The following is a 9205-nucleotide window of genomic DNA, read 5'->3' as shown; positions in this document are numbered from 1 at the left end:
GTATATGATGCAACCTAAAGGTTTTATTGATCCAAAGGATGCTAACAAAGTATGCAAGCTCCAGTGATCCATTTATGGACTGGTGCAAGCCTCTCGGAGTTGGAATAAACATTTTGATAGTGTGTCAAAGCATATGGTTTGATACAGACTTTTGGAGAAGCCTGTATTTACAAGAAAGTGAGTGGGAGCTCTGTAGCATTTCTAATATTATATGTGGATGACATATTGTTGATTGGAAATGATATAGAATTTCTGGATAGCATAAAAGGATATTTGAATAAGAGTTTTTCAATGAAAGACCTCGGTGAAGCTGCTTACATATTGGGCATCAAGATCTATAGAGATAGATCAAGACGCTTAATTGGACTTTCACAAAGCACATACATTGACAAAGTTGTGAGGAAGTTCAAAATGGATCAGGCAAAGAAAGGGTTCTTGCCTGTGTTACAAGGTGTGAAGTTGAGTAAGACTCAATGCCCGACCACTGCAGAAGATAGAGAGAAAATGAAAGATGTTCCCTATGCTTCAGCCATAGGATCTATCATGTATGCAATGCTGTGTACCAGACCTGATGTGTGCCTTTCTATTAGTTTTGCAGGGAGGTACCAAAGTAATCCTGGAGTGGATCACTGGACAACGGTCAAGAACATCCTGAAATACCTGAAAAGGACTAAGGATATGTTTCTCGTTTATGGAGGTGACAAAGAGCTCATCGTAAGTGGTTACATTGATGCAAGCTTTGACACTGATCCGGACGATTCTAAATCGCAAACCGGATACGTGTTTATATTGAACGGTGGAGCTGTCAGTTGGAGCAGTTCTAAACAAAGAGTCGTGGTGGGATCTACGTGTGAAGCGGAGTACACTTGCTACTTCGGAAGCAGAAAATGAAGGAGTCTGGATGAAGGAGTTCATATCCGATCTAGGTGTCATACCCAGTGCATCGGGTCCAATGAAAATCTTTTGTGACAATACTGGTGCAATTGCCTTGGCAAAGGAATCCAGATTTCACAAGAGAACCAAGCACATCAGGAGATGCTTCAATTCCATCCGCGATCAAGTCCAGGTGGGAGACATAGAGATTTGCAAGATACATATGGATCTGAATGTTGCAGAACCGTTGACTAAGCCTCTCTCACAAGCAAAACATGATCATCACCAAGGCTCCATGGGTGTTAGAATCATTACTGTGTAATGTAGATTATTGACTCTAGTGCAAGTGGGAGACTGAACAAAATATGCCCTAGAGGCAATAATAAAGTTATTATTTATTTCCTCATATCATGATAAATGTTTATCATTCATGCTAGAATTGTATTAACCGGAAACTTAGTACATGTGTGAATACATAGACAAACAGAGTGTCACTAGTATCCCTCTACTTGACTAGCTCATTAATCAAAGATGGTTAAGTTTCCTAACCATATACATGAGTTGCCATTTGATTAACGGGATCACATCATTAGGAGAATGATGTGATTGACTTGACCCATTCCGTTATCTTAGCACTTGATCATTTAGTTTACTACTATTGCTTTCTTCATGACTCATACATGTTCCTATGACTATGAGGTTATGCAACTCCCGATTACCGGAGGAACACTTTGTGTGCTACCAAACATCACAACATAACTGGGTGATTATAAAGGTGCTCTATAGGTGTCTCCGATGGTACTTGTTGAGTTGGCATAGATCAAGATTAGGATTTGTCACTCTGATTGTCAGAAAGGTATCTCTGGGCCCACTCGGTAATGCACATCACTATAAGCCTTCCAAGCATTGTAACTAATGAGTTAGTTGCGAGATGATGTATTACAGAAAGAGTAAAGAGACTCGCCGTAATGAGATTGAACTAGGTATTGAGATACCGACGATCGAATCTCGGGCAAGTAACATACAGATGACAAAGGGAACAACGTATGTTGTTATGCGGTTTAACCGATAAAGATCTTCGTAGAATATGTGGGAGCCAATATGAGCATCCAGGTTCCGCTATTGGTTATTGACCGGAGACGTGTCTCGGTCATGTCTACATAGTTCTCAAACCCGTAGGGTCCGCACGCTTAAAGTTCAGTGACGATTGGTATTATGAGTTTTGGTGTTTTGATGTATCGAATGTAGTTCGTAGTCCCGGATATGATCACGAACATGACGAGGAGTCTCAAAATGGTCGAGACGTAAATATCGATATATTGGACGACTATATTCGGACACCAGAAGTGTTTCGGGTGGTTTCGGAGAAAACCGGAGTGCCGGAGGGTTACGGGAACCCCCCGGGAGAAATAGTGGGCCTTATGGGACTTAGTGGAGAGAGAGAGGGTTGGCCTAGGGTAGGCCGCGCGCCCCTCCCCCTCTAGTCCGAATTGGACTAGGAGAGGGGGGCGGCGCCCCCCTTTCCTTCACCCTCTCCCCCTTCCTTTCCCCCTCCTAGTAGGAGTAGGAGGACTCCTCCTCCTGGCGCGCCTACAGGGGTCGGCCAACCTCCCCCCTTGCTCCTTTACATATGGGGGCAGGGGGCACCTCTAGACACACAAGTTGATCTATTGATCTCTCCCAGCCGTGTGCGGTGCCCCCCTTCACCATAATCCACCTCGATCATATCGTAGCGGTGCTTAGGCGAAGCCCTGCGTCGTAAGCATCATCATCACCGTCATCACGCCATCGTGCTGACAAAACTCTCCCGTGAAGCTCTGCTGGATCGGAGTTCGTGGGACGTCATCGAGCTGAACGTGTGCTGAACTCGGAGGTGCCGTGCGTTCGGCACTTGGATCGGTCGGATCGTGAAGACGTACGACGACATCAATCGCGTTGTACTAACGCTTCCGCTTTCGGTCTATGAGGGTACGTGGACACACTCTCCCCTCTCGTTGCTATGCATCACCATGATCCTGTGTGTGCGTAGGATTTTTTTTTTAAAATTACTATGTTCCCCAACACCGTTGTATGTGAACGTAGAGCTTATCACACCCGATCATCACATGGTGTCTCGGCACGACGAACTGTAGCAACGGTGCATACTCAGAGAGAACACTTATACCTTGAAATTTTGTGAGGGATCATCTTATAATGGTACCGCCGTACTAAGCAAAATAAGATGCATAAATGATAAACATCACATGCAATCAAAATATGTGACATGATACGGCCATCATCATCTTGTGCCTTTGATCTCCATCTCCAAAGCACCGTCATGATCTACATCATCACCGGCATGACACCATGATCTCCATCATCTTGATCCCTATCAACGTGTCATCACATGGTCGTCTCGCCAACTATTGCTTTTGCAACTATTGCTATCGCATAGCGATAAAGTAAAGCAATTATATGGCGCTTGCATCTTATGCAATAAAGAGACAACCATAAGGCTCCTGCCAATTGCCGATAACTTTAACAAAACATGATCATCTCATACAACAATTTATATCTCTTCATGTCTTGACCATATCACATCACAACATGCCTTGCAAAAACAAGTTAGACGTCCTCTACTTTGTTGTTGCAAGTTTTACATGGCTGCTACGGGCTTCTAGCAAGAACCGTTCTTACCTACGCATCAAAACCACAACATTTTTTTGTCAAGTGTGCTGTTTTAACCTTCAACAAGGACCGGCATAGTAAAACTTGATTCAACTGAAGTTGGAGAAACAGACACCCACCAGCCACCTGTGTGCGAAGCACGTCGGTAGAACCAGTCTCATGAACGCAGTCATGTAATGTCGGTCCGGGCCGCTTCATCCAACAATACATCCGAATCAAAGTAAGACGTTGGTGGTAAGAAGTATGACTATTATCGCCCACAACTCATTGTGTTCTATTTGTGCATATATCATCTACGCATAGACCTGGCTCGGATGCCTCTGTTGGGGAACATAGTAATTCAAAAAATTTCCTATGATCATGCAAGATCAAACTAGGAGATGCATATAAACGGGAGGGGAGAGTGTGTCCACGTACCCTCATAGGCCGAAAGCGGAAGTGTTTAGTAACGCGGTTGATGTAGTCGAACATCTTCACGATCCAACCGATCCAAGTACCAAACATAAGGCACCTCCGTGTTCAGCACACGTTCAGCATGATGACGCCCCTCGAGCTCTAGATCTAGTTGAGGACGATGGAGAGTTCCGTCAGCATGATGGCGTCGCGACGGTGATGATGAAGTTACCGGCGCAGGGCTTCACCTAAGCACTACGATGATATGACCGAAGTGTTGAACTATGGAGGGGGGCATCGCACACGGCTAAGAGATTGTTTGTTGTGCCTTTGGGGTGCCCCCGGCCTTCGTATATAAAGGGGGGAGGAGGAGGTGGCCGACTGATAACCCACAAGTATAGGGGATCGCAATAGTTTTCGAGGGTAGAGTATTCAACCCAAATTTATTGATTCGACACAAGGGGAGCCAAAGAATATTCTCAAGTATTAGCAGCTGAGTTGTCAATTCAACCACACCTGGAAACTTAATATCTGCAGCAAGGTATTTAGTAGAAAAGTAATATGATAGTGGTGGTAACGGTAGCAAAAGTAATATTTTCGGTTTTATAGTGATTGTAACGGTAGCAACGGAAAAGTAAATAAGCGAAGAACAATATAGGAAAAGCTCGTAGGCAATGGATCATTGATGGATAATTACGTCGGATGCGATTCCTCATGCAATAGTTATAACATAGGGTGACACAGAACTAGCTCCACTTCATCAATGTAATGTAGGCATGTCTTCCGAATATAGTCATACGTGCTTATGGAAAAGAACTTGCATGACATCTTTTGTCCTACCCTCCCGTGGCAGCGGGGTCCTATTGGAGACTAAGGGATATTAAGGCCTCCTTTTAATAGAGTACCGGACCAAAGCATTAACACATAGTGAATACATGAACTCCTCAAACTACGGTCATCACCGGTAAGTATCCCGATTATTGTCACTTCGGGGTTAACGGATCATAACACATAATAGGTGACTATAGACTTGCAAGATAGGATGAAGAACTCACATATATTCATGAAAACATAATAGGTTCATATCTGAAATCATGGCACTCGGGCCCTAGTGACAAGCATTAAGCATAACAAAGTCATAGCAACATCAATCTCAGAACATAGTGGATACTAGGGATCAAACCCTAACAAAACTAACTCGATTACATGATAAATCTCATCCAACCCATCACCGTCCAGCAAGCCTATGATGGAATTACTCACACACGGTGCTGAGAATAATGAAATTGGTGATGGAGGAAGGTTGATGATGACGATGGCGACGGATTCGCCTCTCCGGAGCCCCGAACGGACTCCAAATCAGCCCTCCCGAGAGAGTTTAGGGCTTGGCGGCGGCTTCGTATCGTAAAATGCGATGAATCCTTCTCTCTGTTTTTTTTCTCCCCGAACGTGAATATATGGAGTCAGGATGGACGTCGATGGAGCATCAGGGGGCCCACGAGGCAGGGGGCGCGCCCCCCACCCTCGTGGACAGGGTGTGGGCCCCCTGACGTGGATCTTTTTGCCAGTATTTTTTATATATTCCAAAAATAATCTCCGTTGATTTTCAGGTCATTCCGAGAACTTTTATGTCTGCACAAAAATAACACCATGGCAATTCTGCTGAAAATAGCGTCAGTCCGGGTTAGTTCCATTCAAATCATGCAAGTTAGAGTCCAAAATAAGGGCAAAAGTGTTTGGAAAAGTAGATATGATGGAGACGTATCAACTCCCCCAAGCTTAAACCTTTGCTTGTCCTCAAGCAATTCAGTTGATAATCTGAAAGTGATAAAGAAAAACTTTTACAAACTCTGTTTGCTCTTGTTGTTGCAAATATGTAAAGCCAACATTCAAGTTTTCAGCAAAGATTATGAACTAACCATATTCACAATAACATTTAGGTCTCATGTTTACTCATATCAATGGCATAATCAACTAGCGAGCAATAATAATAAATCTCGAATGACAACACTTCCTCAAAACAATCATAATATGACATAACAAGATGGTATCTCGCTAGCCCTTTCTGAGACCGCAAAACATAAATGCAGAGCACCTTTAAAGATCAAGGACTGACTAGACATTGTAATTCATGGTAAAAGAGATCCAGTCAAGTCATACTCAATGTAAACTAACAATAATACATGCAAATGACAGCGGTGCTCTCCAACTGGTGCTTTTTAATAAGAGGATGATGACTCAACATAAAAGTAAATATATAGGCCCTTCACAGAGGGAAGCAGGGATTTGTAGACGTGCCAGAGCTCGATTTTGAAATAGAGATGGATAATATTTTGAGCGGTATACTTTCATTGTCAACTTAACAACCGAGAGATCTCGATATCTTCCATGCTACACACATTATAGGCGGTTCCCAAGCAGAATGGTATAGTTTATACCCCCCACCGCCAACAAGCATCAATCCATGGCTTTCTTGAAACAACGGGTGCCTCCAACTAACAACAATCCTGGGGAAGTTTTGTTTGCAATTATTTTGATTTGATTTGAGCATGGGACTGGGACTGGGCATCCCGGTGACCAGCCATTTTCTCGTGAGTGAGGAGCGGAGTCCACTCCTCTTGAGAATAACCCGCCTAGCATGGAGGATATAGAAAGCCCTAGTTGATACATGAGCTATTCGAGCATACAAAACATAATGTTTATTTGAAGGTTTAGAGTTTGGCACATACAAATTTACTTGGAACGGCAGGTAGATACCATATATAGGAAGGTATGGTGGACTCATGTGGAATAACTTTGGGGTTTATGGAATTGGATGCACAAGCAGTATTCCCGCTTAGTACAAGCGAAGGCTAGAAAGAGACTGGGAAGCGACCAGCTAGAGCGTGACAACAGTCATGAACATGCATTAAAATACAAGCATGGGTAGGATATAATTCACCATGAACATAAATATCGTAGAGGCTATGTTGATTTGTTTCAACTACATGCGTGAACATGTGCCAAGTCAAGCCACTCAAATCGTTCAAAATAGGATACCACCCCATCATACCACATCACAACCATTTTAATAGCATTTTGGCACGCAAGGTAAACGATTATAGACTCCTAGCTAATTAAGCATGGAATAAGCAACTATAATCTCTAATTGTCATTGCAAACATGTTTCATTCATAATAGGCTGAATCGGGAACGATGGACTAATCATATTTACAGAAACAAGAGAGGTCGAGTTCATACCATCTTTTCTCATCTCAATCAGTTCATCATATATCATCATTATTGCCTTTCACTTGCATGACCGAATAGTGTGGATAATAATAATAGTGCACGTGCATTGGAAGTTGGAATCTGCAAGCATTCAATTCAAGGGAGAAGACAAGGTAATATGGGCTCTTTGTTAGATCAACAATAATGCATATAAGAGCCGCTCAACAATTTCATCATGGTCTTCTCCTCTCGACCCCCAAAGAAAAGAAACAAAACTATTTACACGGGAAATCTCCCAACAAGCCAAAGAAGAACAAGAAATCTTTTTTGGGTTTTCTTTTTAATTACTACTACTACAAGCATGGAAAGTAAACTAACTAAAAGCTACAACTAATTTTTTTGGTTTTTATTAAGGTTTTTCAAACACACAAGAAGAATGCTTAAAAATAAATTAAACTAGCATGGATGATATAATGAAAAAGTATGAGCACTGACAATTGGCATGAGTGTGTGAACATGAATGTAATGTCGGTGAGAAATATGTACTCCCCAAGCTTAGGCTTTTGGCCTAAGTTGGTCTATGCCCATGGATCAAAACTGTAGCTGGGGTCATACTGAGAAGGGTACTCAGGTTGCCACTGGTTGGCGATCTCCTCCGGATTCCACTGATAAACATACTAGCGGTGAGGATCAGATGGTGGCTCCAGCTCTGCAGCTGACATCTGGCCCCGGTACGCATGAATGGCCTGAGGCAAAATGAGGAGCGTGCCTGAAAATATATTAAACAAAGAGGGCGCAGGCAAGGTAATAATCTCACAATAATTTTTACCAAATATTAATTTGTACTTAAGTATCTTATTCTTATCATTAACAATAAACTCATGTGTGATACGTCCATTTTGCATCATGCTTTTATATCAATATTTATTGCATTATGGACTATTATTTCACTTTATGTCACAATACTTATGGCTATTATCTCTTATTTTACAAGGTTTACATAAGGAGGGAGAATGCTAGCAGCTGGAATTCTGGGCTGGAAAAGGAGCAAATATTAGAGACCTATTCTGCGCAACTCCAAAAGTCCTGAAACTCCACGGAACATCTTAAAATAAATAAAGAAAAATCCTCGCCAAAGATGAAGCCAGAGGGCCCACACCCTGCTCACGAGGGTGCCCCCCCCTAGGGTGCGCCCCCTACCTCATGGGCCCCCTGGTGGTTCTCCGATGTCCATCTTCTTCTATGTGAAGTCTTTCGATGAGAAAAAAATCAGAAGGAACTTTTCGGGACAAGACTCTGCCGCCACGAGGCGGAACCTTGGCGGAACCAATCTAGAGCTCCAGCAGAGCTGTTCTGCCGGGGATACTTCCCTCCTGGAGGGGGAAATCATAACCATCGTCATCAACAACGCTCCTCTCATCGAGAGAGGGCAATCTCCATCAACATCTTCACCGGCACCATCTCATCTCCAAACCCTAGTTCATCTCTTGTATCCAATTCTTGTCTCGAAGTCCGGGATTGGTGCTAGTAGGTTGCTAGTAGTGTTGATTACTCCTTGTAGTTGATGCTAATTGGTTTATTTGGTGGAAGATCATATGTTCAGATCCTATATGCATGTTATTACCCCTCTGATTATGAACATGAATATGCTTTGTGAGTAATTACGTTTGTTCCTGAGGACAAGGGAGAAGTCTTGCTATTAGTAGTCATGTGAATTTGGTATTCGTTTGATATTTTGATAAGATGTATGTTGTCTAGCCTCTAGTGGTGTTATGTGAACGTCGACTACATAACACTTCACCATTATTTGGGCCTAGAGGAAGGCATTGGGAAGTAATAAGTAGATGATGGGTTGCTAGAGTGACAGAAGCTTAAACCCTAGTTTATGCGTTGCTTCGTAAGGGGCTGATTTGGATCCACATGTTTCATGCTATGGTTAGGTTTACCTTAATACTTTTGTTGTAGTTGCGGATGCTTGCAATAGAGGTTAATCATAAGTGGGATGCTTGTTCAAGTAAGAACAGCACCCAAGCACCGGTCCACCCACATATCAAATTATCAA

Source organism: Triticum dicoccoides, chromosome 6A (genome assembly GCF_002162155.2).
Source record: "Triticum dicoccoides isolate Atlit2015 ecotype Zavitan chromosome 6A, WEW_v2.0, whole genome shotgun sequence".
In the NCBI taxonomy this organism is placed as follows: domain Eukaryota; kingdom Viridiplantae; phylum Streptophyta; class Magnoliopsida; order Poales; family Poaceae; genus Triticum; species Triticum dicoccoides.
Note: the sequence above shows the minus strand (reverse complement) of the source record.